Genomic DNA, 25943 nt, shown 5'->3' with positions numbered 1-25943 from the left:
TTCCAAACAAGCATTTACAGAAAGAGTACTTACTCTAACACTTTCTTGCACTACAACAGTGGACACCCGCATTATACTAAGAAAGGAATAGTAAAAAGGGCAATTGATAAGAGCCTCAGGGATGTCCAGTACTATTGAACTTTTTTTACAAGAAGTTAAAATTTTGGAAAACATGTTTTTACAGAGAGGATACCCATCTACCCTTGTCAAATCATTGGCATTAGAAATACTTGAAAAAAGGGACACCTTGTATCCGCCTCTGTTGGGGAAAGGACTGCCCATAGTTTCTGTCAATATTGAGCAGCAGAATTCACTAAAAAACTATTTTGTTTACACTTTTAATAGAGATTCAAGCCTGGTAGAAAACACTATTGATACGTTCTGGCCTATTTTAGCTTTACACAATGACACCCATCAATTCCTACCTAAGAAGGTGGGTTTTACTAGGAAAAGAGACATCAATTTAAAAGGGTTGTTTGAGTATAAAAAAAGCAACCTGAGTCCCAGACATGCAAATTTAGCTATTAAGAAGTATGGAACATACAAATGTGGGGCTTGCAATCAATGCCCCTACATTATGGGAGAAGAAAGCTATTATTTATCTGCTAGGAGATTTAATTTGAATTCTTATGGCCACTTCACTTGTACAACTAAGGGAGTGGTGTATCTGGGAGTTTGTACAACTTGTGGTAGTTTCTATATAGGTAAGACCGAGAGGACGCTCAAAAGAAGGATTTACGAGCACCTCTACGATATAGAGAAAAAAAGAGACACCAATGCTTTCTTCAAACATCATTTGAGGTGTGCGAATATGCAACTCAAGTTTTTTGTTGTAGAACAGGTTCCCCATGACCCTAGGGTGGGGACAGGGAGACTCTACTCGAGAATAGAGAGTTGATTTGGCAAATTAAATTAAATGCAACTCAGCCCCCAGGTTTGAATGATTCTATAAGTCTTACTAGCGTGTTAAAAATGAACAGAAATAAATTGCATTAAACATCCTTTTAAGAAAATGTTTTTTCTAATACACAATACATTTTCAAAATATATATTTTTTAACTAAATTTTTAAACCTCCCTGCTTTGTTTTGTAGTCTAGGGTAGTTAGTCTTTTTTAGTTTATATTTATTTATTTATTTATTAAATTAGTAAATTTTTCTTAACAGACTAAGTAGTAGTTAGGATATGTTTGGGGTCCCTTTAACATTATAAACACTTCTGTCACAATAACAATTTTTTAACCAATGTATTTTTATTAATGAGTTTTATAATGTTGTTACCTTTTTAATGTATTATGGTATTTATATTAATGCTTGTAATATATAAGTCTTTTATGACGGACTGTCAGCACACAATTTAACATTGCACATTTTGCACTTTAAAGTAAATCAGCACATGGTTGTATTTTCTGTTAAAATTTTTTTATTGCTTTGATTTGTTGAACACTGATCTAATTAATTTAATTAGTTGCATTAATTAGTCCATGTGACTTAGTTTTTAGAATATATAAGGCAGGGTATTTCTCTGTTTAAATCAACTTGAGAAAGCCTGGTATAACCAGGTGAAAGCGCTTGTTCAAATTTAGATGTTCTGCTGCTTTGTCATTTTCCAATTAAAGGATTTTCACTACCTTTTGGATTTTGTTGAATGCTACAAAGCTTTTTTGTTCCACAGAGAGCCTCACTTGTTATACTAGTGACTACACTACAATTGTGGGGCTACGCTGGTAGCTGCTCGTGGGGTTGTTTAGTTATTGGTTTTAGTTCTTCGTTTTGTTTTTGGTGCTAACTCTCCATGGCAGAAGACCCAGCTAGCCTGGATTTTGTAGACACTGCTTTACTTTTCAGGCAGGAACAGGATGAAACTCCTGTCACTAGAAAAGAATTCAACCAACTTCTGACTATGATTACGCAAATAAACAATTTGCTTTCTGCAACCAAGCCTGATTGTTCTTCATCGTTGCCTGGTAACCAGCAGCAAAGACAGACTAAGGAACAACCTTCAAAGTGAACACAGGAGCCAAATGGCGGTGATTGCATTGTTTCTCCGATTCCTTCGTTAAGGATTTACGCTCAGGACCAACAAGACCAACAGCGTGGGCACCAACAAAGGGGCCCTAATACCAGCAACGTTTCTTATAAAGATTTTGACTTTCAGGCTTGGACAGAACAACAGTATATTTTTAAACAAGGTACTGCGGATAAATGTTTTGAGCAAATGGATTCAGACTTTGACATTCTAAGTAACAAACTTTATTCATATAAAAATGCTCAACTAGAAATTAATTATTTAAATGAATGCATTAGGGTGCAGCGAGTGCCTAAAGGGCTTTGCTGCTTCAAGTTCCCTAATAACGCTACTTTTGGGTCAACACTGCATTCGCAATTACTGGAATTGTTTGATAAGACAGGGTTGGAAATGTTAAACTTAATGGTTAAAGATTACCAGAAAAAAGCCAATGTTATTTTGAATGAGCTTTCAACTTTGAACGGCAGCATTGTTAAACATAAGAATTTTTTAAGTTTTAAAAAGAAATACGATGAAGTGTTTATGGAAGTGGACCAACATTGTTTAAAAGTTATTGACCGCAAAACTAGAAAGTTAGAAAGAGACTTAGCTGAATATAAAGAGGGTAGAGCATACCCAATACCTGGGAGAAACAGATACAACTTTGCACAAAAAGATAGGAATAACTTTAACAGTATTAATCATGATGAAGCTATTACACCTGTAGTTGAACCTTTGAGAAGGAGTGAACGTTTAGCACAAAAAGAAAGTGCTAATCAACCACAGGTTTTTCAATACCCACAGGGCAGACCGTTGGGGAGGAATCATTCACACTTTCAACAGAATTGGAACAAGGGGCGCAGATAGAAGCAAATTTTTCTTTTGACATAGAAAACTCGGGTGAATTTGACTTAAATTTAGATACAGAAGGGTGTCAGGTTGTCAATGAAAATAATTTTAGGATTTATAACTTTACAGATGTTACTATTACTTCTGAATTTTTTGAGTTATTCACCAAAGGCTTGCAGTTTGTCCCTACTCGCCCCATGAACCTCTCCAAGTTGTTAGTAGAATTTAAGTTGTTTGTCAGGAAACTTAATTTGACCATTTATTTTAAAGGCCAAGAGCAATCTGACCACACTCTTAGTAGACGGAGCATTTTTAATCCCCCTACCCACCCTAATATAAAAGTTTTTGAATATTTAGTGGAAAAAACTCTCAGAGAGAATAATAATTTGCATCACAAACAGACATCAAGTAATTTTGATTTTCATCTACAACAACTGATTGAACAATTGATTAATGAAAATATTAGGGTGATGAGACCCGATAAAGGGGGGAGGGATAGTCCTTATGCATAGTTTTGAATACGATACATATATATATATATATATATATATATATATATATATACAACATTTTGCAAGATGTTGATACTTATGAATTAATTTCAATGAATGAATATAATTTAGCAATTTCTAAAATTCATTACATGTTAAAGGACTACCTCAATCAAGGGGGTATTAATGAAAAATTATACAACTTCCTCTTTGTTCCTAAACCAAAAATACCAACTATTTTCGGAATACCTAAGGTGCACAAGGGCCTAGCACCCCTCAAGTTTAGACCAATAGTAGCAGGTGCGGGCAGTATTACAGAGCCATTAGGGATTTTTACAGATTATAACTTGAAACACTTAATTTCTACTTTTGCATTTATTTGCAAAGACTCTTGGGAATTCATTGGGAGTATCCCCCCTGACTTGTTTGAGCCTAACCTTTTAATGGTGACTATAGATGTTATAGAGTTGTTTCCTAGCATCCCGCACACAATAGGCTTGGAGTGGTTCAATGAAATTTTGGCCAGTGAATCTAATTTGAATGGAAGTTTGATTAACCTTATAGTCCAATTTATGGAAACAGTTTTATTAAATAACTTTATTTATTTTAATGGTGAGATTTTCAAACAGAAGAAGGGAGTGGCTATGGGCGCTTCGTGCGCCTCTTCATATGCCAATATTGTTCTCTATAGATGGGAAAAGGTTTTTATTCATGCTTCAGAATGGAAGGATTATATATTGTTTTATAAACGTTACCTAGATGATATATGTATATTATGGAAAGGCAGTAGGGAAAGTTTTATGGAATTCTTTAGCTATTTGAATTCATCTACTACATTTTTAACTTTTACATATGAAATTAGTGATTCTTCTTTACATTATCTAGACATTTTACTTAGTAAAGATGTTGAGGCTGGTTGTTTCCAAACATGCATTTACAGAAAGAGTACTTACTCTAACACTTTCTTGCACTACAACAGTGGACACCCGCATTATACTAAGAAAGGAATAATAAAAGGGCAATTGATAAGAGCCTCAAGGATGTCCAGTACTATTGAACTTTTTTTACAAGAAGTTAAAATTTTGGAAAACATGTTTTTACAGAGAGGATACCCATCTACCCTTGTCAAATCATTGGCATTAGAAATACTTGAAAAAAGGGACACCTTGTATCCGCCTCTGTTGGGGAAAGGACTGCCCGTAGTTTCTGTCAATATTGAGCAGCAGAATTCACTAAAAAACAATTTTGTTTACACTTTTAATAGAGATTCAAGCCTGGTAGAAAACACTATTGATACGTTCTGGCCTATTTTAGCTTTACACAATGACACCCATCAATTCCTACCTAAGAAGGTGGGTTTTACTAGGAAAAGAGACATCAATTTAAAAGGGTTGTTTGAGTATAAAAAAAGCAACCTGAGTCCCAGACATGCAAATTTAGCTATTAAGAAGTATGGAACATGCAAATGTGGGGCTTGCAATCAATGCCCCTACATTATGGGAGAAGAAAGCTATTATTTATCTGCTAGGAGATTTAATTTGAATTCTTATGGCCACTTCACTTGTACAACTAAGGGAGTGGTGTATCTGGGAGTTTGTACAACTTGTGGTAGTTTCTATATAGGTAAGACCGAGAGGACGCTCAAAAGAAGGATTTACGTGCACCTCTATGAAATAGAGAAAAAAAGAGACACCGATGCTTTCTTCAAACATCGTTTGAGGTGTGCGAATATGCAACTCAAGTTTTTTGTTGTAGAACAGGTTCCCCATGACCCTAGGGGTGGGGACTGGGAGACTCTACTCGAGAATAGAGAGTTGATTTGGCAAATTAAATTAAATGCAACTCAGCCCCCAGGTTTGAATGATTCTATAAGTCTTACTAGCGTGTTAAAAATGAACAGAAATAAATTGCATTAAACATCCTTTTAAGAAAGATTTTTTTCTAATACACAATACATTTTCAAAATATATATTTTTTAACTAAATTTTTAAACCTCCCTGCTTTGTTTTGTAGTCTAGGGTAGTTAGTCTTTTTTAGTTTGTATTTATTTATTTATTTATTAAATTAGTAAATTTTTCTTAACAGACTGACTAAGTAGTAGTTAGGATATGTTTGGGGTCCCTTTAACATTATAAACACTTCTGTCACAATAACAATTTTTTAACCAATGTATTTTTATTAATGAGTTTTATAATGTTGTTACCTTTTTAATGTATTATGGTATTTATATTAATGCTTGTAATATATAAGTCTTTTATGACGGACTGTCAGCACACGATTTAACATTGCACATTTTGCACTTTAAAGTAAATCAGCACATGGTTGTATTTTCTGTTAAAATTTTTTTATTGCTTTGATTTGTTGAACACTGATCTAATTAATTTAATTAGTTGCATTAATTAGTCCATGTGACTTAGTTTTTAGAATATATAAGGCAGGATATTTCTCTGTTTAAATCAACTTGAGAAAGCCTGGTATAACCAGGCAAAAGCGCTTGTTCAAATTTAGATGTTCTGCTGCTTTGTCATTTTCCAATTAAAGGATTTTTCACTACCTTTTGGATTTTGTTGAATGCTACAATGCTTTTTTGTTCCACAGAGAGCCTCACTTGTTATACTAGTGACTACACTACAATTGTGGGGCTACGCTGGTAGCTGCTCGTGGGGTTGTTTGGTTATTGGTTTTAGTTCTTCGTTTTGTTTTTGGTGCTAATTCTCCATGGCAGAAGACCCAGCTAGCCTGGATTTTGTAGACACTGCTTTACTTTTCAGGCAGGAACAGGATGAAACTCCTGTCACTAGAAAAGAATTCAACCAACTTCTGACTATGATTACGCAAATAAGCAATTTGCTTTCCGCAACCAAGCCTGATTGTTCTTCATCATTGCCTGGTAACCAGCAGCAAAGACAGACTAAGGAACAACCTTCAAAGTGAACACAGGAGCCAAATGGCGGTGATTGCATTGTTTCTCCGATTCCTTCGTTAAGGATTTACGCTCAGGACCAACAAGACCAACAGCATGGGCACCAACAAAGGGGCCCTAATACCAGCAACGTTTCTTATAAAGATTTTGACTTTCAGGCTTGGACAGAACAACAGTATATTTTTAAACAAGGTACTGCGGATAAATGTTTTGAGCAAATGGATTCAGACTTTGACATTCTAAGTAACAAACTTTATTCATATAAAAATGCTCAACTAGAAATTAATTATTTAAATGAATGCATTAGGGTGCAGCGAGTGCCTAAAGGGCTTCGCTGCTTCAAGTTCCCTAATAACGCTACTTTTGGGTCAACACTGCATTCGCAATTACTGGAATTGTTTGATAAGACAGGGTTGGAAATGTTAAACTTAATGGTTAAAGATTACCAGAAAAAAGCCAATGTTATTTTGAATGAGCTTTCAACTTTGAACGACAGCATTGTTAAACATAAGAATTTTTTAAGTTTTAAAAAGAAATATGATGAAGTGTTTATGGAAGTGGACCAACATTGTTTAAAAGTTATTGACCGCAAAACTAGAAAGTTAGAAAGAGACTTAGCTGAATATAAAGAGGGTAGAGCATACCCAATACCTGGGAGAAACAGATACAACTTTGCACAAAAAGATAGGAATAACTTTAACAGTATTAATCATGATGAAGCTATTACACCTGTAGTTGAACCTTTGAGATGGAGTGAACATTTAGCACAAAAAGAAAGTGCTAATCAACCACAGGTTTTTCAATAACCACAAGGCAGACCGTTGGGGAGGAATCATTCACACTTTCAACAGAATTGGAACAAGGGGCGCAGACAGAAGCAAATTTTTCTTTTGACATAGAAAACTCGGGTGAATTTGACTTAAATTTAGATACAGAAGGGTGTCAGGTTGTCAATGAAAATAATTTTAGGATTTATAACTTTACAGATGTTACTATTACTTCTGAATTTTTTGAGTTATTCACCAAAGGCTTGCAGTTTGTCCCTACTCGCCCCATGAACCTCTCCAAGTTGTTAGTTGAATTTAAGTTGTTTGTCAGGAAACTAAATTTGACCGTTTATTTTAAAGGCCAAGAGCAATCTGACCACACTCTTAGTAGACGGAGCATTTTTATGCTCGTGGGGTTGTTTGGTTATTGGTTTTAGTTCTTCGTTTTGTTTTAGTGTGTGTGTGTGTGTGTGTGTGTGTGTGTGTGTGGTTGATCCCATCACACACACACACACACACACACACACACACACACACACACGTATGTATACATACACACACACACACACACACACATATCTATATATATATATATATATATATATACAGCTAGCTAGATATACACACATGCACACACACACACACACACACACACACACACACACACACACACACACACACACACACACACACATTGATAGATAGATAGATAGATAGATAGATAGATAGATAGATAGATAGAAAGATAGAAATATATGCACACACACACACACACACACACACACACACACACACACACACACACACACACACACACAGGATTACTGACTCACAGCATTTTATATACAGATGAACAACAATTTAATTTAATACAAATTCAGCAGATGTATGATGTGAGCTCTTCTCCTGAAGTAGAAGCTGAGTGTTGGCAATCATTGCAAAGGAGCAATATGTTAACAACAGTTCAGCTAGTCTGAACTTAGTGCTGTATAATCTTTTATGCTTCAAACATTTCCAATAATATAAAGTAAACCAAAGAATGATCATTACCAGTTTATTTCCTAGATGTTATAATTTAAGAGTATAAAAAAGACACATAGGAAAAATGTTAAAGGCACACAGAAATCATTAGGACTTAGAAGCTGGTGCAATAATATGAATTTATTTAAAACCAACATGCTAGATTATATAGCTAAATACGTTTATTAGTCTGGATTCATAATTTAAAGGTTTCTGGAAGAGACAAAGCAACAGGTAGACAAAAACGTCAACAACTAAGGAGGAAGTTAGTTTAAAAGCAACAAAAGACAAAAAATAGTAAAATGCTAAAAATTACTTTATAAAATAATTGAGATGATTTGCAGTATTTGTAAAAAAGGACACAAACAAATCTGTTCAGTTTAAGAAGCAAGTAAATGAATTAAGATGAAGCTAAAGAAGAAGCATTTCCGCCAAATGAAAATTAGATATTGCTGCCAATTGCACTGTGAGAGCAGAGAAACTAGCCCCTTCTTGAAAAACAGATGCTAAAATCTCCAGCAGAGCTGAAATAAGTGCAGTGAATGGACCTATTTCGCTCTGAAGAGCCCAAACAGAGAATCTCTTCCACGTGCTCTTGTAGATCTTCCTGATAGAGGCCTTCTGGGATGATAATAATATATGTCAAACCAGGGAGAAAAGCCTGGGCTAACAGTCAGTGGAAATGGAAAAAAACATGTCAACTGGAGGCCTGTAATGTCCAGGTGATCTGTCTCCATGGTATAAGAGATAAGGTCTGGACTAGGGTCCTTTATCTAGGGTGAATATTGAAGTTGAGACCAAAGGAAAGGGAAGCACATTTGATGAGGCCAAAACAGGCAATGAGGATAACCTTGATCTTCAACCAAAGAGCCATATGTAAGAATTTGGGAATTTGCGTTATTTGGGAATATACATAAAGGAGACTGGTGGGCCAAAAGTGAACTACAGCATGTCTCAGTAACTCCCCCATATGGGGGATCAGGACAAAGAAACTGCTGCTCTTGTTGTGGGAAGATGCAACCAGATCACAGCAAGGTTGATCCCATCGATGGAAAATCCTCTCTGTCCCTAACTGATTTAAAGACCACTAGTGAGGCATCAGAATGGACTTGCTGTGCTTGTCCGCTAACACACTCATATCTAGGATTTTAACATGTGATTTGGTCTCTTCTGGTGACCATGTGCCCCCCCACTCCAATTGGGAGGTGTCCGTGGTTACCATGGATACTGGGGGTGGAAAGACCACACAACAGCATTGAGAAACTTTGACTGAATCCATCAAAGCAACTGGCCTTTGCATACTTGTGTGAGTTTGACTGGTGAAGACAAGGGATGGCAAAGAATTGACCACTGAACAGTTAAAGTCCATTAAAAAATGCATATAGAAAAGTCATAGGAACAAAGGTTATGGCTGATGCCATTGACCCTAAAGTTTGAAGAATCAGTATGGCTGGATGAGAAGGGTGTGAGATAACTTACTCCATTTACTACCTGATGGTCTGTATCTGACTGTGTGCAATGGAGCACCTATGAACTCCAGGCTCTGAACAGGATGAAGATGTGTCTTGCAAAGTTTGACTGAGATGCCTAGAAATTGACATAACTGGAGCAAGTAGTCCCTGGATTCCTCAAAGAGATGCATGGTTGGGGTGGTGAGGAGCCAGTCACCTAGGTATGGAAACATTTAGAATCCTAGCAGTCTCAAGTGAGCTGCCACCACTGCCATACCTTTGGTAAACACCCTGAGGGCTGTAGTGAAACCAAAGAGTAGGACTTTGAACTGATAGTGACTGGCCCCCAGTTGAAAGTAGAGGTATCTTTCAGAGCATCTTTCACCTTGATATGACAGTACACATACTGAAGATTGATAAATCACATCCAATCATCCTTTAACGGAAATGGCAGAATGGACTGAATCATGACCATTCAAAGCTTTGAATTCGTTACCAACTGATTCAAGTTTGCAGAGGTCCAGAATTGGTCTCAGGTCCCCTGTTTTCTTTGACACTAAAAAGAATCGTGAGTATGTTCCAAATCATTTCTGGTCTGGTGGGATCTCCTGGATGGCTCTTTTGTCTAGCAGTTTTTCAATTTCTAGAGCTGCTGCCTCGCTCTCTGACTAGGTGGAACATCAAGGAGTGTTTTCCTTTTGTTTGGGGGAATTTGTGAAAATGGTATGAAATAATCACTGGAAATAATTCTCTGCAACCCAAGTATCTTTTGTGTTTGATGTCCAGGTGCCTGGGTGCAAAGACAAGTATCCCTGACTGCTTCCAGAGGTGAACAGTTGGACAAACTTTCAGGAGTGCTGAAAAGGTTTATCTGAAAAGGAATCTCAGAAACCTTGATTTTGTGGGCCTCCTCTACAATGAGGATGTTGTATTCCATTAGAACTCCCCCCTCTGCCTCTGTTGGAAGATATCCCCTTGTGACACTTGGAAAAGACCCTGGGGCTTACGGAATCATGTTTTCCTTCCTCATCACTGATTCCTTGAAAAGGATCTCTGAGGGGTAGAAAAATGGATGCCCATGGCAGACAAGGTTTTACCATCCTGCTCTCTTCAAGAAAGCATTTTCTTAACAGTGGTCTAAATAAGGACGATCCATCATGAATAAGAGATGAAGGGCTCTGGAAAGTCACACAACCACATCCAGGCATGTCTTCTTGCAGCTATGTCTGAACCCACTGCCCATGAGATACCCTCAACACCATGGGGAATTAACCTCGTGGAAGCATTAGAGATGGACAGGGGCAGCTGTGAAGAAAGCTTCTTGTTGTCCTCCACAGAAGTGGACTCAGAAAAGGATTCGGAAAGCTCTTTAGTCAAATCCCTTTGCAGCCTGGTGAAATATGCCAAACAGTTCAGTGACTGTGAGGCAAAGATCACTGATGCATAAATACACTTTCCAAATCTTTCCAATGCCCTGGACTTTGTGTTAGGGGGATGTACAGAACAGCTCTGCTCTGCCAGCTCTTTCTTAGTGCCTGCTTCCACAACTATGCCATCAACAGGGACCTTCTTGCTCCAGTGGGGCCTGTTTTTAGGTGGGGCAAGGAACTTATCAGGATGGTGAGGAATGGGTTTTACAGTATCTGTCTCCTTCCACATCCGGCAAGAGACTAGATCTATAAGCTCATCAGCTGGGGTTGTCACCCAAGACATAGATGGACCAGACCTGAAAACGTACAGAAACATTAACTCCTCCTGGGAAGGGGAATTAGAGGACAAATCACCTTTCTGCCTCAGGACTTCTAAGATGTCTCTGAAGGAGATATCATCTGGTGGAGACCTTGAGGACCCCTCCCTTTCATTGAAAACAGTGTCTTCAGTGATCAACTCCTGTGGGGAGTCTACATGCTTCCTCTTGCAAGTTCTCTGGTGAGGAACCTCCTCAGTGAGATGGTCTGGAGAGACTGTCTGGATGCTTGATAGGGACAGTTGTTACTGTGTGATAGGTCTGTGAGGATCAGAGCTCATATCTATTGGTGGCAGGGGCTGTATGATCCAAAGAAGAAAGAATAGTAGTATCTGTCAGATGGCAGAAGACCCCCTCCACCACCTCAAAAGCAGAAGGACCAGGCAAAGCTGCAGCTGGACACACCAGCACTGAAGGCCCAGATGCCAACCCTGCCCAGATCGCTGCCATGAGATGGTATTCAGACCCGAGCTGTCCGACACTGAAGCCCCGAGGGGCAGGAATGGCTCCAACAACCTCAGTGTTGAACCATGCCCCACCAGACTCAGTGCCAAAGCTTTGGCTCTGAGACTTGTCCTGTTCTAGGAATTGGCACCGGAAAAGACAGGGACGCAGTTGGAATCAAAGAATTAGCCGTCTTCGGAATCAATGCCGACACTCTTAGGGTTCTCAGGTCTGAAGGCTCTGAAATTATTGGTTGGATCAGAGAAGGAGAAATTACAGTGTGGGATCCAATGGTAGATGGAGACAAGATAACCCCCATCTAAATCTGAGCTCTGAGGATCTTTCTCATCATCCTATCCACTTTGGCTTTAGAAAGGCTTCTGCAGGAACTAATAAAGTAGTAATCTAGGACTGAGATTCTAGGAAGGGAGAATGGAGTCCAGGAGAGATAGTCCCCACAGAACACCCTGGGGACTAGGTCCTCAGAGACTTAAATTTGATAGACATTGGAGCCAAGGGTGTTAGATCCAATTGTTTAAGTTTCGGCTCAGAGGGTGCCAGATCTAAATTTTTCTGTATTTTTGCAGGAGGGTCTGAGATTGAAGATTCCTTTGGAGAGTGGGTGGGGGACTACTTCCTGGATTATTTTGCCTTTGAATAGGCCTTAAGTGTTTTTGCAGGAGTTTGAGCCTCTGAAAAAAGAAGAAAAAGAAGAGGATTATAACAAACCCTTTAGTACCAGTTTGTTATGCCGGTCGCTTAGGGCCCTAGAGTTAAAGCCAACACAAACTGAACATTCAGTATGTAAATTGGCCATGCCCAGATAATACATGCACTCCCTGTGGCATCAGAATTAGGGATCTTGTGACACAGAAAGTGCATTTCTTAAACCCATTGGGTTTGTCATCCAGAGCAACAACAAGTAAATGGGCTGACAGAGTTAGAAAGGAAAATTTTAAACTGGTTGTTTTTTTTTTTTTGCTAATAGAAAACTAATGACAATGTTAGAAGAAAAGGATTACCCCCTGAAGGGTAGGAAGAAACAGAGAAAAAGAAGAAAGGAAGTACCAACAATGGTATGGAAAACTACCAATGCAGAAAAAGGAGAGAAAAATAAACAGCAACCCTAATGCGATAGAAACTAAAAAACTATGGTATGGGAGGAAGAAGTGATTAGAAAAGATGAGATTGAAAGAGAAATTACAAAATTTACTCTCCCTGCCAAAAACTACACCCCAAAGCTTAAAAAGAAAGATCCGTGTCTGTAGCAATAAGGTGGCAAACGAGATTTGAGATATTGCATAGTGACTGGTGGATTATGGATAAAGAAAGGAGCTTGAGAGTTTGGTCCAAGAATCTAGTAAATGCAGACAAGTTGTATCTGAAGTCAACTGAGACCCATCAGTTGAAGAATGAATAAAAAGGACAATATCAGATACAGACTTAATTTGCATTTTTTTTTTTATTTAGGGAAAACAACATAACAATAGTCAGATGATCTGAGGGAGGCACCAAACAGCATTTCCCTCTTTAAAAAAATAAACAGCCTTCATGAATTCTATCAGAAGCTCTATCAGACAAGTGAAAATCATTTGGTACAATTCTGAGTAAAAAAGCTGCATGCAAGATGTCAAGATGTTTACTTTATAAGCACAAGATGCAGGGTTTGATTTTTAACATTGGGAAACTAGGCTTAAAAAGATCCCTTGAGTCATTAGCCTAATAATCACCTGTAAATTAAATATGCAGCATTCTTCTTTTGAATGAAAATAGTCAGTTAAATTAAATTGCTTTTAATAAATGCACCAGCTACAGCAACAACAACAACAAATAAAATGATTTACCACCCCAGCTGTAACACATGTGGAAAAGCAAATGCATAACACCTCTATAATGAAATTTCACCACTTGAAATACTGAGTACCAACAAGCAAAAAAAAAAAAAAAAGATTGAAAACTCAGGAAAACAGCAAATCTCAAAGATTACTCTTCTCCTTTAAATGTCTTTTTTTTCAGGGGAACAAGCCCCCCCTGCACACCAAAATTTATATATATCAACTCCAAGATCACAATACTTTGGAAAAAAGTGAATATTCTAGAGAATGGCCATCTTGGGCTTGGTATATGTAAGTTCATTTTTTTGCCCATTAAGTCTCTGTGTTTCAGGACTCGATCTAGCAGGTCCTGACATTTCAAATGTTTACCAATTAGAACACATTAACATTATCATTGGAGAGTAAAACAGAACATATTACTCTTAATAAAAACATGTTGGTTTTGCAAATTTTGTCAAAGTAGTAGCAAACACCAGAAATCAATTTTGCAAGATTCATTATTGATAAACATGTTTAGGCAGTGGTAAAAAACAACAATTCATCTATTGAAATAAAAAGTCAGTTACACTGCATTCACAAGTGTTGCAATAAATGCTTTTGTAATTTATGATTGTGGGAAGGTAAAAAAAATAATATAAAAATAACGAGAAAGCAAGATGAAGAACATTGTTTTTAATTAGAAAATAAATTAGATTGAATTCAGAAGCGTGAATTTGTAGGGCTGAATTAATACAGTGTTTTGTTGCTTATCTGTACTTACCCAAGTTACTACATTTTGAGTGTTTGAGTACATCATTCACAAATAAAAAGATTAACAGCATGGAAGTTTCAAAGTGTTTTTTAGTCCTGTTATGTATGGTTATAGGACTGTTGCTGCCACAGCTTTTCGCTTTAGTATTCATAGGTTCATAGGTTCATACTAGGCTATCTGCCCTAGGGCATTTACAAGCCTAGCCAGAGTGTGTTTGGCTTTCGCCACCCATTTTAAATGAATTTTGCTATGCCCTTTTTCGAGGTTAGTATACTGTGACTCTGTCTAACAGTGACACAGAAGTGATACCCGGAGTAAATCTACAATCTCCCATCCACTCATCAAGATTCCTCTTGAAGAGAGTCAATGAGGGACACTGCTTAACCTGGACTGGGATTTTATTCCAGAGTGAAGGGAGCCACTGGGTTATGAATCTGTCCCTCCAGCATGTCCTATTTATTTCAGTGCTGAGGTTCAAGTCTCTCGAGCGCGTAGCTTGATGGGATTTGGATTTTCTGAGGTGCACCATGTCCATTAATTCCGGGTTGGACATGGCTTTATATGTCAGGCACAGATCGCCTCTGAGCAGGCGGTATGCCACTGAATAGAGCTGGAGTTTCTTTAACCGGGCAGCATATGGCATCTGTTTGAGCCCTTTGATCCTCTTGGTGAGGTACTTTTGGGATCTTTCCAGTTGCTGCAGGTGTCTGGTAAGGTACATCCCAAAAGGGGCATTGTACTCAATTATGGGCCTGATGAGGGATGAGTAAAGAGGCACGATGACCTCCCCTGATCTAGATGTGAATCTCTTCATGATTAGGTGGGCTATATAAAATGTTTTCCTAACCACTTTGGCCACATGGTTTTCGAATGAGAGATTGCTATCAACTTGGGTTCCCAGGTCCCTAATTACTTCTTCCGTACTTAATGGATTACCATCTATGTGGTAATTTGTGGGCACTTTGTTTTTGCCGAAGGGGATGACTATACACTTTCTGGCATTTAGCTTGAGGCCATGGCTCTGGCACCAGTTGTCTGTTTCTATGAGGCCCTTTTGTAGGATGCTTGTGTCGGCTGGAGAGTCGATTATGGTGCCCAGTTTGCAGTCATCTGCAAACTTGATCAGCCACAGTCCTTCCATGTTGGCCTGTACCTCCAAGAAATATATACCGAACAAGAGAGTTCCCAGGACTGAGCCTTGTGGGATGCCACTTGTAACTGGTTTGGAGTCTGACATGGCTCCAGCAATTCTAACCATGTGGGTTCTGTCCTTGAGCCAGTTTGCAACCCATCTAGTGACATAGGATTGTTTGATCACTGGCAGATACTTAGTTTACTTTTGTCAATTTCATAGTACTTCTGCAAGAGAGGTGTTTCAAGCCCTTCTGAGCCATTATACATTTTACAGGCCATGGTTTTCCTTAAGTCAATGTTATGCATATTTGAGTAGTTACATAAAACCAGCACCTAGATGCTGCACTTCACTGGCCAATGATATTATATTGTGCATTGTTGAATGACTGCAACATTCAGCTGCACAAAGGCCACCATCTCAGGGAAATCGCAATGGTCTACAGTACTGCAGTTATCTCAGAAAGTATAGTAGTTAAATTGTTTGTTTAAGTTTAAAGAAATATTAATTATTGTGTGTGTGTGTTTTGTGTGTGCCTATGTCTGTGTAAGACAGCCATCTTTCACTGCTCACTGCATGATGGTGTTATTGTTCACTTCTGCACTGCGGCAAGGATGATTTTTGTGTGTATGATCGCCTGGCTGGATTTTGCAATGCTATTGTCTCTAAGCAAAAGTTATATTCATTGTTTATTCATTTGTATTATTCTTATATTACTCAGCATATTTTAGGATTCTTCTTTTAACTCTACAGGATGTGGTTTGTTTGGAAAGAAGTAAAAGGTGCAGATTTTGCTTATACATCCTCACAGCAAGATACACCCCCTTCATCACTATTTTATTATGTGAAGTGTCTATACTCTCATTAATATTTAGCAAGTAATGCTTTCTTATCACCCTTGTCTTCAGTAATATGTTAGCAAGGTCCACTGTGAGATGTTGATGCATAGCCGGATGATAGCAAAATGGGCTTATTGAAATTCATCAAATAGCATCCCCACAAAACCAGCATGTGATAACAGAAATTTGCATTAAAAAAGTCCAAAGATTTATCTCATCTCATTTTGTTGAGACTTCAAGTATTGTACATATTTAGCTGAAAGGATGAAATAGTAATGGGTGATTATGCTGGATCCTACATTTGGTCATACTGTGTACTGGCATGAAAGTCAGGCAACCTGGCCTTAAGAGAAAACATAACCTCTTATTAAAGTTAACATTTCCCTTTATCTTCAGTTTGTGTGACCATAGTGTTAGTTTTTAATAGAATGTGATTTACCCAAATGCATATTTTCTGTTAAAATTCAATACAACTTCCTCAGCAGGTGCATGGTACTACTTACTACCAGATCTTTATTATTAATTTATTTTACATTTGTTGACTGGGATATTCTGACTGGATACATCTCCATTTTCAACGGAGGCCTGGGGAGAAAAGCTCCAATATACAATACACAAATTTATCAAGACAATACTTAAAACATAGTACACAGAAAGTTCTCTAGTAATAGCAGTAGTAAATACCTAGCTCACACAGGTTACAACAATGGTCCAGCAAGCAAAATTTATGAGCATTCACTTGTACCATAAGATAAGCAGATTTACTACAGTTATGGTATACCAGTTTAGTCGTGGAGATGGTGCTATCTGCTATCAAAAGAAGAGGAATGCAGCTTAGTTTAGAGAAATTTGCTGCAACATGCCTTACTTCTTATGTTTTAAAGAACTTCTTTAAATTGCAATCAAGATCATATCACATATCATAAAAAAGGACTACATAAACTACGTCCATTAAATAAATGAAGAAACTATTATCCCAGATGCCAAACCTTTCAACATCCCTTGTCTAGGTTGTTGCATTCCCACACTCCACAAATTATTTTGACTAGCTACAAGGTCAACAAATCTCAGAGAAAGGCAATACTTAGAATTACTAAACACATTAAAAAAAAAACTATGTGAGACGAGACGTGGCAGGCCTATTCTCAAAGAACTGTGCCTTAGTCATCTTTGTTGACTAACAGAGAGTTTATTAAATTGTTTCTCAAAGAACTTTTCTTCTTGCATGATTAGTATTTTGTTTATGAACTCATTTTGGGAGATAGCATTTTTATATCTGCAAGTAATTTATACAGGCATGTGTATTATTGTCACTTTGCTACCTTAAGTGTTCAGTACCAATACGAAACAGCAATTCAGAAAAACATTTCTCCTGCTTGTTGACCAAGTAATTCCAAATATTTTCACAATATTTTCCTTTTCAAAAGGAGTCATGAACACATAACGAATTTACACAACTTGTTACAAATTACAATTTGCAAGTTATCAATGACATAATTTAAACTCTGGTCTCCAGTTTAGCATCCTGGCAATCCAATTTACTGGATCTTTCATACCTCATATGGATCAATATATATTTTTTCCTTTGGCTGACCCTAGCTATTCTCATTGTTAGGCACAGAAGTAACCCTCACATTCACCCCTATCATTCAGTCTTGACATGAACCTATGAACCTATACTAACCTCGAAAAAGGGCATAGCAAAATTAATTTAAAATGGGTGGCGAAAGCCAAACACACTCTGGCTAGGCTTATAAATGCCCTAGGGCAGATAGCCTAGTATGAACCTATGAACCTATGAACCTATGAACCTATGACAATGATACCTACATCAGCACCCTTTTCAGTACCTATAAAAGTGTGACAAGTATGTTTTATAGGCAGATCTGGTAACACAGAGGGAGAATTCCCTGACTATGACCCCAGGGACTTAGATCTGATGAGCAGCTTTGGAGTCTATTTGAGGTGGCAGGAGGAGAAATGGTCGTACCTCTTCTTTTGGGATGGGTAAGATCAATGTCATCCAGGAAGAATATCCTGGGGCAGGCCTTTTGACCACGAAGCCAAATATGCTATAATCTTCATTGTAGATGCACAGGAGCATGTACTCAGGGAAAACAAAGTGGACCAGTCAGTGATGTGGGTCATGTGTTCCACACCCAGTGAGGTGTTAGAGCCTATACTGCCCATCTTTAGTTCCAGGATGCTAGCAAGGGCACAAAGCACCTCTATGGTTGCATGAAAGATGGGCCCTCTAGAAAGGTCTTGACCCCTAGCTGTGGACTACCAGAACATGTGAACAAATGGGCACACATTCAAACAGCAACAGGCCCGATGGTCTGAAGGCATGGATGCAAAAAGCATACATTAAAAAAAATATAGAGAGAAAAACAGACTTTCTAAATTCTCTTTTGTCTGCAACATGGTCCTCCAAGATATATTTATTTTTCTGTTACATACAACATTAATCATCATGGTACAGATGTATTTTGTTTCTTCATTTGCTTGCTCGCTGTAAAAACTATGAACAGTTACAAGTCTGATGATCTCATTCAAAAATAATCACTTTCAGGGAAGACAAGAATTGACATACAACTCACTAAGTCAAAGAGAAATCAACATTCTCAAGTCGTATGACAGGCTTTTCATTGTACAGCATAAAATAAGAATAGTAGGTTAATGTTCAAAAGAAATAATATCTGGCAGTAAAAAGAAACATGCATATACAAAAGTCTGATGGCCACACAAAGTGGCAGGTGAATTCAAGATAGCAAGGAATGCCGAGCAAGACAAGATTAGGTCACAGACTTGCTAATGGGTTAAGGGTTACATTCCCAAGAAAAGGCAGTGTGCAAGCACTAAATGCCTTGTCATCAAGGAGATTGGACAGTAACAGATTAAAGATTCTGCAGCAGGTTAAAGCCAGCGAAAACCACTCAATACACTTTGCTATCAAGAAGTCTGAATGAGAAAGTGGACTGCTGACATGTCCAAGGGCTACTGGAAACATAATGATATCACTTCTTTCTAGATCATAATGATCTCATATGGAAATGTGCAAAGTACTCAAGCAAATTGCTCCACAGCATAACTCTGGCTTTACTTACAAGAATACATAATCAGGTTTAGATGGTAGAAAAGAGCCATTACTGCATACCTTGACAAGCTTCTGGTAAGGGAACATACATGACAAATGTTTAAAGAAGATTAGAACTTGCTGCATTGCTATGCTCTTTGTTTTGCTATAAATTAAGTTTGAGCAATGTATTCACTGTGACATACCAAATGTTTGTAATGCCCTTTGTGCAAAGAATTAATAGGTTATCTTTCTTCTTACTTATAATATAGGAAAATCTCTGTCTAATGGTATCCTAAAAGTTACTATCATTGTTGTATGCAGTGGCAAGAGAGACAGAAACAAAACAGCACCCCCAGCTACAGACCTATTCATGGCAGAATGGATAGGCAGACGATAAAAAGTTACATTTTAAACTGGGGCATTAGCTTCACTCAGATGTTCATTAAGTCACATCTGCTTACACAGAACAGTCAACTTCCTTAATAAAACCTGCAACTTTTAGAACTGAAAGGACTGAATTAGAAAATGTACTTATCATCTTGCTGTAACATTTTTGCAATCCATTTCAGATTCTGAATGTGTACTGTATCAACTTGCAAATGAAGAACAATCAACAATGATGGCTCCTGCCTTTATTCATAGTAGCTGCACTGAGGTGTTAATGTTATTTTGAGCTGTACCATGATCTATAAGCAGACATCTAAAATTAGATAAAAAAAACAGACAGCTGCTTCTAGAGCCTGTGGTATTAGTTAATGCTGCTTTCCACTTAAACAATATCCTCCTTAAACACGATGAAGGGCACATAGCTTAAATTTGTCCTTCCATAATATTATCACATGATAAAAGGTCAAGATTATAATGGTGATGCTATATTTGTGGTGCAATAATAAAATTCATTAATAGTGCATTTTTGAAAGCTCTAGGAAACACAGCAGAAACAAAATGAAAAATTCATTCAGAATACTTTTTCAGTCTATTCTTTTAATGAAATTAAGTTGTCCATACATTTCCACTATTTGCTTATATCCATTCTTATTTCTCATGACTAATATCCACCACAAACAATGTCTAGGGTACAAGGCAGTGTATTTAAAAGCAACAAAAAGTACAGTTGCACAAGCAGCTTACCATACTAGTAGAGGCCTGAGTGAGGTCTCTGTTTTTAATTATAACCTAAGGGATTTCTACCACAGCCTATGTTCGATGTCTGGTTTGAATAAGATAGCTGAACCCTTATTACAAAGCTGGTATAGGCATGCCATCCTTAATTCCTTCCTGTTCCTCTTTATATCCGTGTTGAGACTAAATAGCAGTCCGCAGCACTAAGAGATTACCATGCGCAAGGTCTGAGATCTAGAAAATATAAGCCCTCCTGAGGGACCGAACAAGAAAAAGGAAGTTACCAGAAGGTATGGGAAAAAAGGTAAGGGGTACAGAAAAAGGTACCTATCTTGACACCGAAGCATACAGATTCACAGATTGTTCATAGGCTAATGACATGGGGGGGGGGTGCTTTCTAAGCCTACCCAAGCTTTCCCAAAAGAATAATGATGTCTTGTATCCATACAGGAAATTGAGGGTCAGGTATTTATAAGCTACTTCAGTCCATAAGGGACATGGGTGCCAGGCCCAGTGTAAATTTCCTATTCCCCATCCAATGGTCTGGATTGTGCTTAAACTGGGCATTTGATGAACAGCTTCACATGGATGGGAAACCTGTACCATTTATCTATATCTGTGTGTGTGTGTGTGTGTGTGTGTGTGTGTGTGTGTGTGTGTGTGTGTGTGTGTGTGTGTGTGTGTGTGTGTATCTATATAGTATGACTCCGTTTACATGAAAGTGCACTTTTGCAACTACCGGTTCACCGAACCAGTAATATTTAAAAAAAACACTGCAGCACAGAAGCATGCTATAGTGAGGATAAGGGAATATACCTGTTTCCCCACTGTAGTTAAGTAGTGGAGGTGGGGGTGCAGCACCCCAACATGGGGGGGGGGTGCAGACCAGCAAAAATGCCTTTGTAGTGCTTTTTTTATATTACCGGTTAGGTGAAACAGGAGTTGCAAAAGTGCACTTTCATTAAAGAACACTTTCACGTAAATGGAGTTGTGCAAATGGAGATATATATTATATCTTTTATTTTATGTTTTATTCACTTAACTTATCTAAGAGGTGAGAGGTACTTAAACCTCATGACTGCTGCAGCTGCCAGTGTTGGAATGCTCACACTCTTCACTCTCTCTCTCTCACTCACACACATCTTGCTTTCATGCACGCATTCACACACGCAGACAGAAACAAATGCACACACAGAAACAGAAACACACACACAAGCACACAAACAGACACATTTTTCTGTTAAATTTAGATTTTACACTCACTAAATAGCAAACGCGCTCCTTAGGGAGTATAAAATAATGACTCGACTGTTCTCACTTTCACTCACATACATGCATACACTCACGCATACGGATATAAGCACACACTTTTATTTTTCAGTTTTCTTTTTTTAAATATATTTTACATTTTCTAAAAAGCAGAAGTGCTGCTTAAAGAGGGTAAAATAATGGAGGCCGTTGTTTCTTTCAGTCTGAGCTGCATGGCAGCTTGATGTGCTGCTGTGAAGCAGATGACTCGTATTTCAGCAGGCATTAGTTATACATTAATATCCTGCTAGAGAATAAGAAGTTATGTCTTACCATAACGTTCCATGTTAGTTGTCTTCTTCTCGCCTTCTTTCTTGCTGGATGGGTTCGGAGCCGATCTTCGGCTCCGACTCGGCCTATATTATAGCTCGAGAGTTATTTTTACCGGCTCGAGGCAGCCCTATATCCCACAATACCATGCGCTAACTCCCCAGATCTTGTTTGGAAGCTAAGACATAGTATCAAAAGTAATATTATAATAATAATAATAATATTATAATCCTCTTTTAGGAGTACAGATTACCTGCTAGTAACACTAAGGATACCATGAAAGACGCAACATGTTGTATCTCCAGAAATGGAAGGACTCAGAACTTCGAGTCTATCCAGGCTAGGGGGCAGGAGGGAGGGACGCAAGAAAGAAGGAGAGAAGAAGACAACTAACATGGAACATTATGGTAAGACATAACTTCTTAACGTTAAGTTGTCATTCTCGCCTTCATTCTTGCTGGATGGGACAGCATCCCTAGCATCTTAGTCCTGGGTGGCTCAAAGGAACAGACTCCTGAGTACAGTGGAACCAAAATCAGCTCTATTTCTGGAGGCTAGATCAAGCTTGTAATGGGCAATAAAGGTATGTTTGGATGCCCATGTAGCTGCTGCACAAATGGCATCTAGTGGTAACCTTGCTTGAAAAGCCGTTGAAGTTGATAGTGCCCTTGTTGAATGAGCTTTAGGCCTAGAGGGTAGTTGCCTGTGTCTCAACTCATAGATCAAGGTAATAATAGATGTCAGCCATCTGGAAAGAGTAACTTTCGATACTGGAAGCCCTTTCTTGCCTGCAGCATAAAAGAGGAAGATCTGGTCTGATTTTCTGAATTGTTTTGTCCTGTCTAGGTAATACCGTAATTGGCGATGAACATCTAATGAATGTAATTTTTGTTCAGCCCTGTTGGTATAGTCTGGGAAAAAGACGGGCAAATCAATGGAGTGGTTTAGATTTGCTTCCGATAACACTTTTGGTAGAAAGGAAGGGTTTGTTCTGAGAGTTACCCTATCTTTATGAAAAACCAAATAGGGAGGACGGACAGACAAGGCTTGAAGTTCCGATACCCTTCTGGCAGATGTTATAGCTACTAAAAATAGTGTTTTCCAAGAAAGAAGTTTGAGGGAGCAAGAAGCTGCCGGTTCAAAAGGGGGTAGAATTAGTGAAGTTAGAACTAAATTCAAATGCCCTTGAGAAAGGCTTTACAGAGTTTGTGGGACATAATATTTGCTTCTGAGAGTCCAACATGAAAATTAGCAATGGCCGCTAATTGTACCCAGATAGTGGCCGATGATGACCCCGAATGAAAAAGCTCCGCCAGGAAGTCTAGAACCTCATGAATGGGTGCATGGAAGGGATCTAAATATCTAGTTTGTGCCCAGTGTGAAAAACGCTTCCATTTACTTGCATAAGTCTTCCTAGTATTGGACTTATGGGAAGCCAGAATGATATCACGAACAGGAGAAGAAATAAGGGGAAGCCTGGCTATGGCTGGAAGTGGAGCAACTAAGCTGTGAGGTTGATGGAAAGTAGAGACTGATGCAGCTTGCCCGTGAGGTGGGTCAACAGATCTGGAAGAGGTTCCAGATGCCAAGGCTGTTCCAGTAGGTATTTGTGCAGGAACGGGAACCAAACTTGTCGAGGCCAAAAAGGGGCAATGAGGATCATTTTGGATCTCAAAGCGGTTGCTTTCTGAATTAGTTGTGGGATCAATGGAAAGGGAGGAAAGGCATAAAGAAGACCCCGGGGCCAAACGTGAACAAGAGCATCTCTGAGGGGCTGGCCTGGTAGAGGGAAAAGTGTGAAGAAGTCGAGGCACTTGCTGTTTTGCGGAGTTGCGAAAAGGTTGCAGCAAGGCTGGCCCCACTTCCAAAAAATTCCGTCTACTACCGCTTGATTTAGAGACCACTCGTGAGGCATGAGGATAGTTCTGCTCAATCTGTCTGCTATGACAATGGACTTCCCAGGGATGTGCGTTGCTATCAGAAACCGTTGAGATGAAATTGCCCATTGCCAAAGTCTGAGTGCTTCTCGACAGAGAGGGTAGGGCTTTGTTCCGCCCTGCTTGTTTATGCACCACACTACAGACATATTGTCCGTTTGAATTGCTATAGTCCCCATGGGAAGAGAGCTCTGAAGGGCCTGCAACGTCAAAAGCACCGCTCTCATCTCCAGGACATTTATGTGCAGGTGGCATTCTGACTGTTGCCAAGTGCCCTGGACCATCCTACCCTGATAATGCCCCCCCCCCACACGATCAGGGAGGCATCCATTGTGACAGTGGCAACTGGAGGGGGGGAAAACAAAAGGTCTGCCCTGAAAAAGCTGAGGGGAAACCATCACCAGGAGAGATGTTTCTTGCAAGATGGTGTTATCAAAATGTTGTCGGTCATTGGCAGCTGCTGAAAGGACCACTGAGAAAACAGCATCCATTGAAGGAGCCTCATGTGGAAGCGTGCTAATGGAAGTAGAAGAATCGCCGCCGCCATGAGGCCCAACACTTTCAATACTAGCTTGACTTGGACTCTGCTGGACCGAAACAGGAGCTGAACATTCCGCCTTATGTCTGTCACTCTCTGAGGTGGTAATGTTGCAGACATTTCTGTGGTGTTTAATACGGTGCCTATAAAGTTTATATCTTGACAAAGCGACAAGGAGGACTTTGCAAAATTTATAGAAATACCCAGGCTGTTGCAAAGATGGATAGTATAATCCCCTGGCCATTATGAGATCCTGTTTGGTGGTAGCGGAAATTAGCCAGTCGTCTAAGTATGGAAACACCTGGAATCCTTTTTGTCTCAGGTGAGCTGTGACCACTGCCAAACATTTGGTGAACACCCGGGGGGCTGTGGTGAGACCAAAGGGCAGGGCCCTGAATTGAAAATGACTAACTCCCAGCCAGAAGCGGAGAAACCTCCTGGAGCGCCTGTGTATTTTTATGTGGTAGTACGCGTCCTGGAGGTCTAACGAGCACATCCAGTTGTCTCTGCCCAAAAAGGGTAGAATGGACTGCAGTGTTACCATCTGAAATTTTGTCTTTAACACATAGTTGTTTAACCTGCTGAGGTCCAAAATGGGCCTCCAATCTCCTGTCTTTTTTTGGTACCAAAAAGAACCTGGAGTAGATTCTGGATCCTAGCTGATCTGCTGGGACTGCCTGGATGACTCTTTTGTTTAACAGCTTTTTTATTTCTAGCTGAGCCTGACCCCTCTGCATGGGTGGTACGTCTGGTAGGGGTTTTGGCAGTTGTACCAGAGGGAAAGTGAGAGGAATTTTGTAACCCTCGGATATGATCTTCTGTACCCATGTGTCTTGAGTGATGGATTGCCAGGCTTCCGGGTACAGAGATAATCTTCCCCCGACTGCCTCCGAAGGCGGATAGTCGGGCAGCTTCTCAGGAATGCTGAAAGGGTTGGTCAGGGAAAGATTCCCTGGAACCCTGGTTTTGTGGACCCCCTCTGCCCCTGGGGTGGTGTCTGTTATTATTCCCCCCTCTGCCTCTAGGGGGAAATTCACCACGTGTGGCAGGCGCGACTCCCTGTGGTTTGCGGAACCACATCTTTCCACCCCTCTGTCCCTTAGGATAAGGTCTATAAGGCGTGGAAAAACAGACTCCCACGGCAGAGATAGTCTTACCATCTTGCTCGCATCTGGTGAGGGTATTCTTCACCTGAGGAAATTACAGAGTCGCATCCAAGCGTGGCATCTCAACGCAATGCCTGTGCCAGCATCCCTACTTGCTCCATTGGCTGCATAAGAGATTAGCAGCATGGAGGAGTTAACAATGGAGTTCAGGGTAGCCAGCTGAGAGTCTATATTTTGTCCTTAAACCCCACAGCAGAAGGATCCTGTACCGTTTCACCCAGCTCTGTGAGCAAGTCTCTTTGAAGGCGCTTGAAATGACATAAATAGT

The 25943-nt window shown here is 39.2% G+C and overlaps 1 protein-coding gene across 13 annotated transcripts in view; it reads right to left on the bottom strand.

Moving 5' to 3' along the window:
- Window positions 1-25943, bottom strand: part of LAMA2 (laminin subunit alpha 2) — a 4753606-nt gene that overhangs the window by 3853924 nt on the left and 873739 nt on the right. The gene's annotated exons all lie outside the window — the stretch shown is intronic.

The sequence above is a fragment of the Protopterus annectens genome, chromosome 1.part0 (genome assembly GCF_019279795.1).
Source record: "Protopterus annectens isolate FY-2018-M chromosome 1.part0, PAN1.0, whole genome shotgun sequence".
NCBI lineage: Eukaryota > Metazoa > Chordata > Ceratodontiformes > Protopteridae > Protopterus > Protopterus annectens.
Note: the sequence above shows the minus strand (reverse complement) of the source record. Positions and strands in the feature narration are given on the sequence as shown.